We start from the raw sequence: 18,163 nt of genomic DNA on the forward strand, positions 1-18,163 counted from the left end.
AATTTATCATTAATCCTTTTTTTTGCTGTATGATATAATAAAACAATGTGATTAAACTTTAGAGGTCGTACTTTATAGTGGTGTACAACTTGAGGTCTACGATAATTTGATAACAGGAACAGGCTTTCAAATGAAAAAAAAAAAACAACAGAAAACCATCATGTTTTCAGCTATGCTTCAAAACACAAGTGATATATTATCATGTCCCAACATATATGTCACACATCCTTTTAAGCCACTGCAAAGTGAGTACTTTCAGTGTATAGCCCTCATACTAAAAAATGTATATGACTGCACATAGGGCATTCTTCATGCTGTGTACTATCAAATCCATCTTTAATGCAGGACAGAACACTCAGATGCTACCATTCAGAAAGAGTACAGCAGTCAGCAATCCCCAAGTCAGTGAATCATTACCTCCTCCAAGAGGTTATACTGTTGGCTCAGTCTGACTGTTCACAGGATTAGTAAAAAAAAAAGAATATTGGCAAATTTGCACTAAAGTTTTATAAGATGTGACATGGCCCAGTTTGAACATAATAAACATTTAATGACGATTCAGAACCAGATTAGATCCCTAATTTTCAAGATTTTATAGAATTCAGTAGTATGCTAGATGTCCATAATTAACAATCCCTCTAAATAAATAATGTGAAGCCAACACAATGTTGCAATCTACAGCAGAAAAATGCTGTCAGTGTGGAGATGAAGCTGACTGCCTCGCAAGTAGTAATGATTCCAAAGAAATGAGGAAGAAAAGGTTTCAAAAACAACTGTGGTTGATGTTGTTTTTTTTTGTTTGTTTTGTTTTTCTTAGAAGATGTCTTCTTAGTCTTAGGGGCTCCCTTTAAAGAATAGCCGCGACTCGCAAAATAATCCTTTATGCTACTCCTCTCTGTAGGGTTTAGTGAGGCATTCTTCAAGATACAATTCCAATCTACTTTTAGTGGAAATCATGAAAAAAAAAAAGTTAAGAGCGAGTACGAGCCTCTGCATTTGTGTATGTTTACGGATTCTAGAGGAGTCTTAGCTAACACAAAGCTTGGCAGCATCAAAAGCGCCCTGCTGAGTCTCCTCAATATAGCTCGCCATTCTTGCCGCTGTGTTCCATGTTCTCCTACTTCTGCTTTGCTCTCCAGTGGCTGTGGGTAAATAGTGTTTCTCTATTTCTTCTTTACGATAGGCAGTCAAATCTGCAACTCTTCTCACATATCCTACCAAAGATGTTGAAGGATGTTGAGCTCTGAGGTCTGCTGATATGCTGCCAAATATATATTACATGTTTCATTTTTTAACTTTCAGCTACTTTTAGATCACCAGTCACAAGACGCTAATTACTAGGTTACCTCCTGTCCGATGTGATTGAAAGACCAAGTGAACTGCCAGACATCTACATACTGTAATTGATTGGTTAACTAGATAGCTGGCAGCTTGTTCCCTTGGCTGTATGACTGACAGACTGATTGACACTGCAGGGCAAAAGATTTGCTCCCTCATTTAGAAACTCCCGGCTCTGCCATTTCTGATGCATTTCTCATTCTCTTCCAATTCCATCATTCTTGATCTAATTTTGTGATTTCCTAAACAGACTGATAGCTAATTAGCTAGTATTTTTGTCTTTGTTGCAATTTCTTTTTTCCCCCTTTAATTTTGACATTTTATTCCCCCCAGGAGAGGATGTTGCGTAAGTGAGCATGGCTTCATCCTTAATTTTAGTAATACTATAAAACTGATAGTGTTACATAAAACATGAGGGCTGTTCCCAGTAATAGAAGCTGCTGTCTCCTACTCTTGGTAGCTAAGCAGTTTGTAATTAGGATTTTTCCTCTCTCTTCTGAACAACCTTCTCTGATTGTATTAAAGGATTCTCTCACACTCTTTTCAGAAGCATGTCTCTGGTTTTATTCTAATTTCCTGTCTCCCTGTCTTTCGTCTCATTGCCAGTTGAACCAACATCACAGACACGCTTGTCACTGAATTAACTTGCTTCAGTCAAATTAACTTGCCGTCAAAAATTACAGGAGTCATAGTGAGGCAGTTCAAATGATGAAAGAAACTGAATGTGTCAAGATTGCAACTAATAACACATAGTTAAAAATTTGCTTGGTATTCAAGCAGCATAAAGTATGGAAAATAAAAATATATATATCTATTAAAAAACCTGACCTGAACCCATATGAGAAAATTTGTTTTTATAAAAGCTTTATTTATATAGTTCATGTTATTGAGACACGTAGTCATAGTCAAGAGACCTAAAGCATTAAACCACATACACACATTGGCTCATTATGGGCTTGGGTCAAACATAAAGCAAGAACATTGATAGCTCATGTATATGAGAACGGTAGAAATTACCAACATTCCTCAGTCCTGAATGAAACTAATCACAGCTGAAGGTGATTAAACTGAAAACCCCTTGATCTTGTGTATGATGCAGTCAATCTGATGGATGATTAAGAGGCCAAAACATTCAAAAGCTGCAAAAAATAAAACACTCTTTTCAGTTATAAGAGAGTGTTTTTCTGGGGTTTATTGAACTATTCCAATGAGTCATAGTGAGTCACGTATTTCAAAGGATGATATGTCTGAGTATTTCTCTTCTTCTAAAATGATGTTTCATACTTACTGGGCAAGTAGAAGACAATGTTCTAAAATGTATATTTAACTGTATTGCAAAGAACTCAAATTCTTACTATACTACTATATTCAGCTTGTACACGAGTCAATGTCTTAAAATTAGTTGGAAGACAAAGCACCAAAGTCGGTTAAAAAATATTTGTTTTTACCATATTAACATGTATATAAAGTATTTTTTATGTATTACAAGGCATATCATAAGAAAAAAATCAGCCATCAATGTTATGACTGAGGATTTTTGCTTTTAATCCCCAGAACACCGACAACAACCCCTGAAAATGAAGGTCACACAGGCAGTATGTTAACTACTAAGAGAAGTTAGCACAAGCTAGGTAAAGAAGACAGTCGTAAGCCAAGGCTCTTGGTCTGCCATAGGGCCCTGGAGCAGGACGAGAAGAAAGCTGACTTAAGTTTGCTTGTCCACAAGCTCGGCTGGGAACTAGCTGAGAGGTCACTTCACCATGAGCTTAGGAGCTAGCTGAGCTGATAAAACAGGCAAGGATCAGTAGTGCCACTGGAGATAGCCAAGCCAGTTCTCCCAAGAGCTCGAACGACGACGACACAGAAAGAATTCTGCACAATCAAGCAATCCTGGTAAACCTGCATAGTAACAATCTGCAGCACAGGAGTGGAGGGAGAAGTTCACCTGCTAAACACAGAGGTTGCATTTCTCTGTAAGCAGAACTTCCACTTTTTAGTGTAAATTACACAAAGGTGGCCAAGAAGTTGGAGACAAAATGTTGAGTACTTGTTTTATCATTGTGCATGGTCCATTGACAATGTCCTCTTTACTGCTGAATACTGTCACTGTGAGCATTTCCAATCACTTTATTGTGCTGAACTGCTGTGAGCCGTGCTTGAGATATCATCATGCAGTAACTTTAAGATGTCTAAACATATCCCACAAAACAGCTTGAGTAGTAGCATATTTGAACGATCTTTCCCCTCACAACTCTACAAGTTCAGACACTGAGGAGACTCTACACTTTTTTTTTCACATCCAGGAAATCTACCACTATCAAATGCAGCATGCATTTTTCAAAATCTACATTCCTGCTGCCAGCCTTTCTGAGGTCTCATCAGAGTTACAGCATCTCACTATAGATATGGGTGAAAGAGAACTAGGACATTTTATTAAAGATTTTTAAACAAGTTACGGAGAACTGGAAAATACTCAGCTGATATCAGCTCCCAATGGGAATTATTGCAATTATCCCACAAAATGACGTAAGTCATCTCTTAATCATTCTTTAGACCATTTCTTTCATGACATTGAGAAGTGTCCAGCTGAACAATTTTTTTGACTGGATGGTGCAGCAGCAAGCTCACAAACTCAAGAGTGCAATAAAAATCTTGCAAGTTAGTGGATATCGCAAAGTGCTTTTCCGGTCTTCACTTTCCTTCAGTTGCCACACTTTTCTAACTTTGAACTCGTAACACTGTACAAAGGATGAACATGCCATAGTGACACACAAAGAGTGTTTCAAGGCTAGCAAAACACAAATCAGTATTGGTTTTGTAACACTGCATGCACTTGTCAGGGTGCTTATTATAAAAGAGAAATATTTATCTTTAAGTATTATGGTCTGTCCCCTGAGTTGTAGTGACTGATTTCACACAATAAACCTTGTTCATTATCCATCCTATGAATCAATAGAGGCAACCTTTCATGCTTCAGAAGTCTATGCAGATGATTTCTTAAAGCTTCAACCCTTGAAAAAAAAAAAAAAAAAAAAAAATGTCCCGAGAGTCTCTGAAACTCTAATTCAAAGAGAGGAGGCTCTTAAAAACAACAATGTCTCATTAAAGAAAGAACTTGATCATTATGAAAACCAGGCAATGTCCCAAAATGGCACAGACTACAAAAATGATTAACTCACACATAATGACTCTGTGTTGTGTGACTTAGCTTAGGTTGACTGGAAAAAACAGAGAGAAAACAAAAATATGAGGACCATCTTTTTTTTTTTCCACAAGAAAGCTGTTTTACATTATTGTAAATCAGTTATTATTTAAATCTGTGTCAAAACAGATATACCTAGACAAGCCCCAATATATGCAATTGCAAATTGCAAAATCAATGGTTTACAGCCTCTTCAGGCAACAGAATATGCTTTATTATGACAATGTATTTTGTATGGCCCTGCATATATGACACCATTAGTGATAACTGCATTTCTGGACTTAAGTTCCATCAAAAACATATAGAAATATACAATACCTGTATCTATTGCCACATGAATTACGGATTGTAAATCATAAATGATAACGAATAATAAGAGCAAAAATAAGAGTAAAAATCTGTGGTTATATTTTATTTACTACGGTTTTCCTCCTGAATTCTACAAATTCAGAGGCTTTAGATGACAAACAAATTCAAAGGGCAAGACCAAATGAACACATGTCTGCAGACTGTGATTCATTAGTTTGAGTGAAGGTCAGAAATGGATAACAAATTAAAAAGTTTGGAAGTGTTTTGGATGTCTGCCTGTCTGGTGCCCTAAATTATTCCATAAACCAACTCTTCTGCATCTAACATTGTCACGGTTTCTCTGCCTGCCTCCTTCCTTCACATCTCTCACTACCTTCCTCCCCTGCTCCTTCCCTCTTTTTCAAACCCTTGTTGACATTCTGCAGTCAAGGCAGTTCCAAATTAGTGTAGCTTTGAAGCCAGTCGAGCAGTGGGCACCTCCAGGAGGGTTTCATATATGCGTGACTTTCTTGTAAAGCTTCAAATCTCACCACTGAGCAAGCACCTCGTCTGCCTCAGATTATATCCGATGTCGTCTGATGACTTACAGGAATCTTTTTTTTTTTACCATCAATTTCTCCCCCAGCTCCTCAATCACTCTTGACTGCCGGTGTCCCAGTGATTATAAACAACTTGGGAGAGAAATATTACAGAGCTGCAGCCAGGGTGAAGAGGGAAAACGTGAGAGGATAGAAAAAGGGAGGGGGATGAGGACAAAGGTCATGCATCCCTCCTCCAAAAGCTCTCCATCCCTCTGCTTTTCAATCTTTTCATAGTACATGTGCCACATATAATACCACTGGCTATCAGCCAAAGCTGAGAGGGATTTTCCATGTGGTTAGCAATTTTTTCAAGCCATCAAGCGCCACCATTAAAAGGATTCGACAGGCCAATGATGTTAAGGATTTGGGCTGAGAGGCATGAAGTTTCTGATTCAGAGATGTGCCCAATGGTATCTTCTGCGCCAGCATGCACTCTCGTTTCCTTATGAGATAGAACTATGACAAACAACTATGGTTACTGCGTAGGATTGGATGAAAGGAGGAATTATCCAGATAACAAGCACAAACTCCAATCAGCAACATGGCCACCAAATTTATGTTAACATTTGACTCCACATTGCAACTGACAAAGTAAGCAGCACTTTTAAGGTCTTGTGTGCGCACATGCAATAAGAATGATTCACATTTCGTTTTGTTTAATTTTTTTCTTTCATTTCACAAGGGCGTTAAATATATTCCGAACATTTCACCTGACATGCTATGGTTTGAAGACGATTCTCGTGTGTGGTCGCTGAATATGTTACAACCAGACACACAACAGAGAGCACTTTAATTTCTTTGCTGCACATTGTCCTCATGGGTGACTGTGTGCTTCACATGTAGAAGCAATGAGAATGCAGCCTGTTTTTCTTCACCTTTTTACTGAGGACTGAATTTAATTGGAAAAGCCAAGTTTATAAATTAATGTTACTGGCAGTCTGCTTAAGGTCTCCCTCACCTTTGGTTTCTCTTGTTAGCTCTGAAGTTTTGCTCGTAATAATTCTATTTCTGTAAATGAACTGCAGTGGGAAGCTAGTGCACCATATGGTGCCCGTAGATGTACTCATGTTTCTCACCATCCAAATGTTTGGAGCCATGGCACAACCGGTTAGCTTAATTTACAAATATAAATCTCATTTTCAAGTGCCTGCTTTCACACATCAAGGAAGGTCTCCTATAACAATTAGTCTTACTTTTCAGAGACATAGTTGGTATTGGGTGGGGTTTGTGCTGTACAGCTTCAGGTTTGAGTTTCTTCTAAACTCATAATATAGCATCACCCTTCAAACGATTTTGTTCAACCTGGTTTAACCAATGCCAAAATGTAGTTAAAATTAACCATGGTTCTAATATGATACCGCTGAACTTTTTAATAGTAAATCAGGAGAGCAAACATCACAAACAAAATAATGGAAATAGTGAATCAAAGAATGAAAGTACAAAGAAAAGCCCCCAGAACTTGACGCAACTCTGTAAGAAAAGCAGGAAAGTGCCACATATCCGGATTTATGTGAGAACTGACATTAGTTTTTTTACTGCTTTTATGTGCACTGTAGCTTAATCTCCCCCATCAGAGTAGTTAGGACGTACTGTATTTCCTTTAGGTTAGGCGAGCATTACGCTAAGTACCAGATCATTTTGGTAGAAATGCAGCTTTTGTCACAACTTCCACCCTTTAATACCCGTCTTTTATGGTGTAATCATTTATGTAAAGCACTTTGAACTGTTTGTACATGAAATGTGCTATACAAATAAATTTGATTTGATTTGATTTGATAATCCAGATGAGCAGGGAAGTCGGAATTTCCAACAGTCAAGTCTACAATGTTGGATTTCTGACTTCAAGGAACAAACTCTCAAAATTCAACACGCCAGTCTGCACAAAGAAAAAGTGACAAATACTGCATTCATTTTACTGTATACTTGCAATTCTGACATCACAGCTGGTGTTTTGTTGTATTTCTGGTCACGTCCAGCTGTGATATGGCATGATGCTCCGGGGCAACAGTAAACCATAGCAAGTTACTGGATAAACACATCTTAACTAATAGTTGGCCATGCATCAAGATTATGAAGTTGGACACAGTTACAGCACAGGGGAGTTTCTCAGTTTCATACTTGTAAATATCAGCCAGCAGGACTGGCATGCATATTGTCCTTGGTATTGTCAGAAAGCTTGAAATTGTATATCAACTGGTCCACATGTTTTAATCTACATTTTATGCACGTGAATTAAAGAAAATTACATGGACATAAATTACATGGGCATAGCAGCCCTGTAGAACTCTTCCAGGCCTTTTTAATCCACAATTTTAGTTCATTTTATTTCACACTGACTCAACTCATCAGAATCTCAGCACAAACACCTACTTGCTCTGTGACTTTGTGTGTTCGCCCTTCAGAGTCACCAATTTGCTGCTTCATCACCTGTAAACATTCATTAAAACTGGCTGCTTTTTGGACAGTTTCTTGCTCCCTGAAATGTATGAGGTAGGAGCAGCCAGTGAAGTTCCAGGCTGCAACAGGCCATGTGTGGAGACTGGTGATAAACTAGAGCTATTTTCTGTGTCTGAGTGCATCTGTACCTGTATGTGCTTCAGTGTGGTAACTTTCTATTGCCCTCCCAGAATAGCTGGGCCTTGAATATATTTGTGTGTGTGTGTGTGTGTGTGTCCCCCAAATGCAGAAATTGCTTGACATTGGACTTATTAAAGAAACGCTGGTTTCTCCTCTTCTCTCCCCCTTTCCACAAGCTTCATCAGCACTTTTGCCTCTTTTTCACAGTTGAGAGGAACATAAAAATGACGGAGTCAGCAGAAATTTGTTTGAGCTTATTTACAGGCTATGTCTCTCTCCTCCACTCCTATAAATGGATCAATACAATCTATGTATAATATAAGGCCAACATCCACCAAGAAAAAGCCAAGGCTGCTCATGCATGCTTGTGTCCATGTGCATGTGTCCTTAAGGGCAAAACGGGGAGAAAAACTCAAACATAAGCACATAACCAATCTATAAAGATGATTGTTGTTAAAAAGTGGTGACAAATTAGTTTGTCTCAAACTATTTTTTACATCTCACCCTTTAAATCACAACTGGACTGAGACATTCATGTTTTTACAGATCCACTTTTCCCCATCCTACTGATGTTGAATTGCAAAGAAAGTCTTAAAAATCATGACAAAAAAACTATCCAAAGGGTAATGAGTGCTTGAAATCTCCAATAACTATTAACTTTCCAGGAGCAGTTAGTTTGGCTTCTTTTGTACACCCCCCCTTTCTCACATCAAACTTGCAGTTACACATATGAACATCCACAAACATGCATGTAAATTGTGCCCATGTTACATTCCAATACCGTGGGCTCATTATAGGTGATTGCATTCAGTATGTGTCTTGTTCAATCAAACCATTAAGACCGTGTCTGCCTCTCTGAGTGCAACTCCTGACAGATGACTCTCTCAGCACATTTCCCTCGACTGAGACAAGGTGCGTGAATGTGCGTGTGTGTGTGTGTGTTCCTGCGTGCGTGTTTTCTTGTGTACGCACATGCAAGTCTGTGAGTACGTGTACACCTCTAAGACTTTTCACTTGAAAGGGATGGTGTTTGAATCGCTCATATTCAATTTTAACACTGTCAGTCTCCATATTTCACACCTCTCAACCCAAAACACCTTCTTCTCCCAGTCACTCCTCCCCAACATCTTGTTTTATTCTTTCCTCACATTTTTCTCAAGGACAGTACGTCCACATTCACTGTGGCAGTTCACAGTTCTGCATTGATTGCCTCTAAAATCATTTGCATACAACCGAATTGCTGTACTCGCCTTGTTTGTCTGGTAGTTTAGGTTATTTATGTGTATTGTGTTTTACTGCAGGTGAGGGGACTATTTCAAAACATATGTATTTGCCGTGATCTAACCTCCGCCATGGAATATTTTCGGTCAGAATATTAATTCAAACATCGATTAAAGCAACATTGTGGAATTTTTGATCAAGTCCCACTTTGTCTGTACAGAGCTCTGAGGGTTCATTTAGTCAGAGATACAGAAAGTGGAAAACGTCTTAGAAACTTTGACTTGCAAACATTGGTTTGTGTCTGTTAGCACAATTTCATATTTACTCCTTTGCTATTTAAAACTACAATGAAAAATTTACCAACTTAAATGCATTGTGTCAGTTGGTAACAAGCAAATTAAGTAAATCCCAAAGGACAAAGACTATACTTCTATTTGGTTGAATCTACAAGAGCACAGTGCAAACACCAAACAAGAAAACTTATTTCAATGAATCTGAAATTTATCAGATTTATGTTAATTGTAGCTCAAAATCCTTTCACTCTGTAATTGGTAAGGGTTTGGAGAAGATTGTGGTTTGGTTTAAATGTAGCCTTTAACAAACATGCTCCTGACAAATTGTCTGTATGTAACAAGTTGGGTATGGGACAGGGGCATTTGAATACAGTAAAATTAAGATCATAAGTATATCTGATTTACTGAAACTTAAAGGACCAACATATCACTATAGCCACTATGTTGGAACATCAGTGAGTCACTGTCATTCATTCATGTTCGGCACTATATCTAGAACAATATCCTGAAAACAAGCGTCAAAAATGATTAAGTTTGTCACCATGTTTTTTGACACCATATCCCTCTATGTTAAGGGCCTTACTGTAACTAACTGTGTTTGGTTCCACTGTCGTTATTACACCATGTCGCTTTTTTAGAACCAAGACTCAGTTAAAAAGCATGAAAAGCATTTAATGCTCAGAGTGGCTGATAGTCTTCTTCATTTCTTTTCAAGCTTGAGTGCATACTGTATATGCATGTTGGCACTTTTGGCTAATCAAAGAAATGTCCAATCACTAGAATATAGAGATAAATGTAAAAAAAAACAAAAGAGAAAAAAAAGTAAAAAAAAAAAAAAGTCAAGGTCTCTGAATAGAATCGAAAAAAATAATAGAAAAGTGCTCTCTACATTGTTTTCCTCAACAAAAAAGCTGGGAAGTGCACATTTATATGCATTCACTGTGATGCAAATTGTCGCATACAGCACACGAAACCTGCAGTCACATCTAATAGATCATTTGTTCTCCTTCCATGAATAAGTGCTGTTCACAACATTTCTGCACTCTCACCTTTTAAAATTTGAAAGCTTTTTTTCCCCTCCTTTTTTCCTTTGCTGAAAATGTACTGTTATTACATGACATATTCATGCTCTGCACAAATAAAAAATGCAAACACCAAAGTAGCCATAAACATGTTGTTTAAAAACAGTACGTTTTAAAGAAGAGCCTTTTTAAGAGAACCTAAATAAAGGAAAAACACTCTTGCTAAATATGCATCTACTCGCACAGCATGTTGTTCGACCATTTTAGTAATCAAGCATCATTATATGTGTTCTGACCGGGCCACATTCAAAACCAGGGTGAAAAGCTTGCCACCTGAGATTTTCGATATAACTGAGAATAAATATAGCAGCAAGTTGAAACTGGAGTGTTTTTCTCAGCTTTGTAAAATGAGTGATTCATATCAAAGTGCTAAATGTGCAGTGATTGTAAAAAAAAACAACAAAAAACATAGCAGATGGAAGCTGCTGAAATGTTCACTTTTCTACATGTTTAAGGTTGGTGAAAACCTGGAATCCTAAATGATAGGGTTTGAGTGCAGTGTAGCTGTTATCGACTCAAAAGAAAACAACAACAACAAAAAAAACAATCCTTTTCTGCTGCTTGAGGGAAAACTCTGTAATTCATCATAGACATCATAGAAGTATTTCTCATAATAACATATTGTTTTGCATGTAGGGCCTTCAGTTTAAAAATGAAGGTAAACGCAATGAGAAATCAAGTTTGAACAGCAGCAGTCAGTCAGATTCATCTAAACAACTGATTAGAAGTCAAATTAGCCCGCTGCCGCTGTGTGTGCCTGTCTGTTAACGTGATTGCAGCTTTTCACACTTGCGGTGTATTGAAAGTGTTTCGAGGTTAGACCTAGTCAGAAATGCTGTCGAAAAATGTTACGGATAAGAGGATTAATTCAGACCTGACTTCAACCCGGTCAGCTGGCATCTGATTAAAGCAATAAATGTCTGAAAGGAGCTAAAGACAGCTTTCATACTTTACAACCTCAAACGACTAACTCAATCAGGAGACAGTTAATCCCTATTTGCATTTCAAGATGTCATTATGACCTGTTCGTCCCTGATCAAATGAAGTATACCAATATGACTGGGCTTCTTTTTGTCAACAACATTGTATTTCCCACCAGCTCTCATAGTGGTGTGGCCATAGAGAAAATATTTCATACCTCTGCCTCATAAGAGACTACAATGACTAACTGAGCACTTAACAGGTGTCTAAAAAAGTGCAGAGCTCCCAGCGATGTCACCATTATATCTCTTGTGACTGAGCCATCCACTGTTGTTTTTAGTATTTTTTAAGAGGGGTTCTGCAGATGGGGCTGCAAAATGGTGTGGGTGGTTACCACTGTCGCCTCACATCAATTAGTTTACTGGCCTGAATCCCAGCTGGGGGCTTTCTGTGGGAGAGTTTCAGATCTCCCTGTGCATGCAATGGGCTCTCTCTGAGTACTCCAGCTTCTTCCAACAGTTCAAAAACATACTGGTTAGGTTAACTGCTGATTCTCAAGTGACCCTAGGAGTGTTTGTCTCTTTGTTGGCCCTGGGGTGGACTGGTGTCCTGAAATGGATATTAAATGGGCAGATGGATGGTTTTGGACATTTGCAGGAGGTGGCTGTCATGAAGAGGCCAAATACAATATTTGATCACATTCGTCTTATAACTATCTAGATTAAATTAGGTATAATGAGTGAAATCTGGACTCAGTTTGTTGCCATTCACTTTGGTGATGCCTAAAATAAACCTTTTTTTTGTCTGTTGCCTTTTAAACAAATACTCTCTAAACTGCATTGATTGCAAGTTTGTAACTGTTAATAGGATTCCCGTTCCCCATTATTTTTTTGAAAAATTTCTTGTATATATTATAACCATTTTTTTTTTCACTTTTGAGCACAAGTTTCTTTCTATTAGATTCCCTTGAACACCTGCACATTAATTAAAATTCTGAGAATATATGACTAGAAGCACAGTATCTATCAAGAAGTAATTACATGTATTGTTTATTCCAGTTGCATTCTGCTCAAAGCTTGACCTTTACAACACTCACTTGGTGTGTTTATCTGAGGCAGTTAACAACAGAGTGTCCAAAATGAAATATACTTGTTCTACAATTACGCCACCCTCCTCATTACTGTCCCTGGTATCTGCGGCTTCTCTGTCTCCTCGGAGCAAGAATCTGGGAAGAAGAAGAGCAGCTGCTTCCAGTGGGCTTTGAAGCTGCCTTGACAGACGCATATTTAGTGGGAGGTGCACATCTTCAGTAAACATCGTGACAATCTTCGCTGTGAAACAAAGTCAAGGACGAGTTTTACATGTTTTTTCTTAAGACATTTGTTCAGGCTGCAAATATATGCAGTGCGTCTCCATGTCAATCTGTTCCCGTCTGTCTTTAGATTATCCACCTGAATGGAGCATTCAGAGGAACATCAGGAGACATTTTGTCCCTGCAGCCTAATTGGTGTGATTAACATTTAAGGTAGAGACAAAGAAAGAGACAAAAAGAGAGAGATGGCGCATGGAAGTGAACTTGACATACAGAGTTGCTGGGTAGTAGATATGAAACTGATGTTTTAGCTGGTGGATCATACCAAAACTTTACCAAATCTATTAGCCGAAAGACCTAAACAAAAACATATAACAAAAAAAAAAATATATATATATATATATATGGAAGAAAGTGCTGGGACAATTATTCTACTCTGGACTAAAAAGAAATTTTAATGCATAATGGTTATAGCAACATGATGAATTAAGATGACAAAATGATACAAAGGTGTTGCTTTTACCACCACAACACAGATGTGATTGGAGATGGCGCTGGCACAGCTGGCCGCCTGCAGAAGCAGCTCCCGTCGTGTTTGTTAATCTTTGTTCTTTTTTTTTTTTTGTTAACTTAGTTTAATTCTAGTAGAAATAACACAAACAATCAGCAAAGCTTTACACAATGGCTGGACGAGGTTTGGTCGCTGTTCTTCGCGTTCTTTTGTTACTTTTTCTACTCTTTGTAACGGAGAACCTGGCCGAACGGAGCAGCGGCATTGTGTACACGCGTGAACAGCTGATTGCGCTGTGTGGGCCTGTGCTGTTGCCCGGAGACAGGCCTGTGATCCCAGAGGAGATACGGAGGAGACGCCGGGGTTGCAGGTCTGGAGTTAAACGGAGGGTGAAGAGGAGACGGCACAAACCAGCGGTACCAGCGGTTATTGTGGGGAACGTGAGGTCTTTGGGAAATAAGACGGACGAGCTCACGGCGCTGGTGAGGACCCAGAGGGAGTACAGGGAGTGCAGCATCTTCTGCTTCACGGAAACTTGGCTGCACTCGCTCATTCCGGACTACAGCGTGGAGGTACCTGGATTTTCTTTAGTGCGGGGGGACAGAGACTTTTCCAAGAGTCAGAAGAAGAAGGGTGGCGGGATTGCACTTTATGTGAGTGAGAGGTGGTGTAACCCTGGTCAAGTGAACGTGAAGGAACTGATCTGTACCCCGGACATTGAACTTCTGGCTGTGGGAATGCGTCCGTATTATTTACCGAGGGAGTTTACGTCCGCCATCATTATTTCTGTTTACATCCCCTCATCAGCTGATGCAGCGGCAGCCTGTGACGTCATCAGCTCAACCGCTGCCAAACTCCAGACTCAACACCCGGACGCTTTCATGATCATCACAGGGGACTTTAACCATGCCTCACTAGAAAAAACTCTAAACAACTTCCAGCAGTATGTTGACTGTCCCACCAGGGAAAACAAAACGCTTGATCTCCTGTATGCTAATGCCAAGGATGCATACTGCGCCACAGCCCTTCCCCCCCTCGGCAGGTCTGACCACAACTTGGTCAGGATGACTCCCAGGTATGTCCCTCTTGTGAGTAGGCAGCCTGTGCGCACCAGGACAGTGAGGAGGTGTACACAGGAGGCGGCTGAGGCACTGCAGGACTGCTTTGGGTCAACAGACTGGGATGCACTCTGTGAGCCTCATGGGGAGGACATAGACAATATGACTGACTGCATCACAGACTACATCAGATTCTGTGAGGACACCGTCACGCCAGCCCGGACCGTGCGATGCTTCTCCAACAATAAACCCTGGATTACCAGTGAGCTGAAGGCACTTCTAAACCGAAAGAAGATGGCTTTCAGGTCTGGAGACAGAGAGGAGCAGAGGAGAGTGCAGCGTGAACTCAAAGAGACACTGAGGACATGCAGGGACAACTACAGGAGGAAGCTTGAGTCCAAACTCGAGCAGAACTGTGTGAGAGATGTGTGGACTGGAATGAAACACATAACTGGGATGAAGGGGAAGGACACGCAGACATCAGGGAGCCTGGACAGGGCAAACCAGTTTAACCAGTTTTTTAACAGGTTTAGCTCATCTCCTGCCACCCCCCTCTCACCCCCATCCCCCCACACATCCACACTGTCCCAAGTTGCTCAACACACCTACCGACATTCTCCCGCACGACACCTCTCCATCTGCCCCTCTCCCCCCTCCCCCTCCTCCTCCTCCTCCCCCCTCACCACCTCCTCCTCCTCCACCCCCCCCCCCCCCCCCCCACACACACCTCCTCCCCCTCCTCCACTGCGGACAACAACACCAGCCCCCAGCTAACGGTGACTACAGGCCAGGTTAAGAGGCAGCTGGATAGACTACATCAGGGGAAGGCTGCAGGCCCTGACGGCATCACACCATGGATCCTGAGGACCTGTGCCAGCCAGCTGTCTCCTGTACTCGTACATCTGTACAACCTGAGCTTGAGTCAGGAGAGAGTCCCGTTGCTGTGGAAGACGTCACACATGGTTCCTGTCCCCAAGAAGTCGAGGCCATCCGACCCAGTGGACTACAGACCGGTCGCTCTCACATCTCATGTGATGAAGGTCATGGAGAGACTGGTCCTAGCCCAGCTGAGGCCTCAGGTGAGGACGTTTCTAGACCCCCTACAATTTGCCTATCAGCCCCACTTGGGAGTTGATGATGCTGTCATCTTCCTGCTGCAACGAGCCCACATGCACCTGGATGGTGGAGGAGACACTGTGAGAATCACATTCTTTGATTTCTCGAGTGCCTTCAACACCATCCAGCCCCTGCTACTGGGTGAGAAGCTGCGGGGGATGGGTGTCCACAGCTCAGTGATCTCCTGGGTTACTGACTACCTGACAGGCAGGCCACAGTCTGTCCGTCTGGGCAGTGTCCTGTCTGATGTGGTGGTCAGTGACGTAGGAGCTCCACAGGGAAACGTGCTTTCTCCTTTTCTCTTTACCTTATACACCACTTATCTCCAGTACAACTCTGAGTCATGTCACCTACAGAAGTTTTCTGATGACTCAGCTGTTGTCGGGTGTATAAGAGATGGAGAGGAGGGGGAGTACAGGACACTGGTGGACAACTTTGTGGAGTGGTCTGAACAGAATCACCTGAGGCTGAACGTCAGCAAGACCAGAGAGATGGTGATCGACTTCAGGAGGAAGAAGAAGACGCCTTCACAGTCACTGAAGATCAAGGGGGAGGTGGTGGAGGAGGTGGATGACTACAAATACCTAGGAGTGGTGATCGGCAACAGACTGGACTGGGCATCCAACACTGACGCTGTGTGCAAGAAGGGGATGAGCAGACTTTATTTCCTAAGGAAGCTGAGATCCTTCAATGTGTGCAGCAAGATGTTGGAGACCTTCTACCACAGTGTTGTTGCCGGTGCCATTTTCTTTGCTGCTGTGTGTTGGGGAAGCAGCATCAGAGCCAGCGACTCTAACAGGCTGGACAAAATCATCAGGAAAGCTGGCTCTGTACTGGGACAAAAATTAGAGTCACTGGAAACTGTGGTGGAGAGGAGGACACGGAAGAAGCTGTTATCTATCATGGATAACATACAGCACCCTCTCCACCACACAGTGGACAGACAGCGGAGCACCTTCGCACACAGACTGCTTCAGCTCCGCTGTCGAAGGGACAGATACAGGAAATCTTTCCTGCCACATGCCATCACCTTGTACAATATTAGTTAAGTGTCATTATGGTATCTCCATACCATAACTGCATAACCGCACAACTTCATTGTTGCACTTTGATGTACATATATTTTTATTTTATTTATTTTATTTTTTATTTTATTTTATTTTATTTTATTTCTATTCTTATTTTTATTTTTACTGTCTGTACGCTGCTACTGCAAAATAATTTCCCAGCTGGGATGAATAAAGTAGTTCTATTCTATTCTCATACTGACGAATGCACTAAAGTCCCACCCGACTGCAGTTCCTCTTCATCCTCAAAAGCTTTACAGCACTGTTCAAAAGACTTTGGAGATCCTCAAATCATTGAACTGCTATAAGCAAACAATAATTTGTCCTGTATCTTTTGTCTTGCGGACATTATTGGGGCGATCAAACAAAAAAATAAATAAAACTAAGCACAGACAAGGTGAAAGAGTGATTGCTACATTTTTCTACATTTCTTTTAGGACAATCTAAATTGATGCTGACGTAACATCCAGCAAGAAAACACCCTTGGGGAAGGGGAAACAAATCAAAGTTTTGATTATGTTTATATCCTGCTGCCTTCCAGGTTCAACTTTTATCTTGCTCTCGTTGGCGGTAAGACACTGCGGCTCTCGGGGTTTGTCCCGAAGCTGCTTGAACTAGCATCAAAACACAAGATTTTGTGGCAATAATGACAATTGTTCAAGAAAAATGCAGGAATGGTCCCGCCGCAGGTGAGGTGGTGCCTTTAACAGAGCAAACTCAACCAGCTTCTGTGATAGTCAGAAACATAGACTCTTTGCCATATAACAAGCTTATGATATTAGCTTGTAGGGTCCTACAGTTATATTTATAGATTATGATGGACAGATGATGTGTAACCATATTGTGAGGAATACTCATTGTTACTCATGCCAGCTGTGCTAATTTCCTGATCACCTTTTGTTTTACTTAGCCAAAATAGATTGATCTATGCGGTAATCTGGTAAGAGACACAAAGGAGACACTGAATCACATCTCCGAGGAGCTTTTTTTTTTTCTTTCATACAAACTAAGCAAGATAAATGAAAATTAATGTATGATAGACTAGATTACTGATCCTACTATCCTACCTCTGGTCATATTCCTGCACATTGTAAACCGTGTTTATGGTCAGAGTTAAAAAGGTACTACTTAGAGGAACCTTGTGTGCAGTTTTACAGTGGCTGGGTCAATCCGTAAGTTCACAAGGATGACCAAATTCAGATCCCTTTGCTAAACCTGATACCTATTAGGAACATTTCTTAAGAACGAACATCCTGGTCTTTTTTCTTTCTTTTTACTTGTGTTGGGTAGATTTAGGGTTTTCAATATTATACAATTAAGACACAAGTTGCTGTTTTTTTTTCTCGCTCAAAAAGGAAGAAAAAAACATAGTATGTTGACCTCCTCAGACATGAGCAGTAAGAAAGTAGTGGACCGAGGGGGGCTCAGTGTGACCACAGGGAGTGGGGAGAAAAAGAGGGAGGGAAAGGGAGCAACTGAAACAGAAAGAGAACAAAAGATCACCAAGTGGAAGAGAGAGCAGCAGAGAGACATGTGTTTAATGCAACTACTGAGACATGGTCTCTTTTCACAGCG

General features: G+C 40.6%; 1 protein-coding gene across 3 annotated transcripts in view; it reads right to left on the minus strand.

The window, feature by feature from the left end:
- Nucleotides 1–18,163, minus strand: part of grid2 (glutamate receptor, ionotropic, delta 2) — a 559,974-nt gene that overhangs the window by 94,168 nt on the left and 447,643 nt on the right. The window lies entirely within an intron of this gene.

Source organism: Odontesthes bonariensis, chromosome 6 (genome assembly GCF_027942865.1).
Source record: "Odontesthes bonariensis isolate fOdoBon6 chromosome 6, fOdoBon6.hap1, whole genome shotgun sequence".
Classification (NCBI taxonomy): Eukaryota; Metazoa; Chordata; class Actinopteri; order Atheriniformes; family Atherinopsidae; genus Odontesthes; species Odontesthes bonariensis.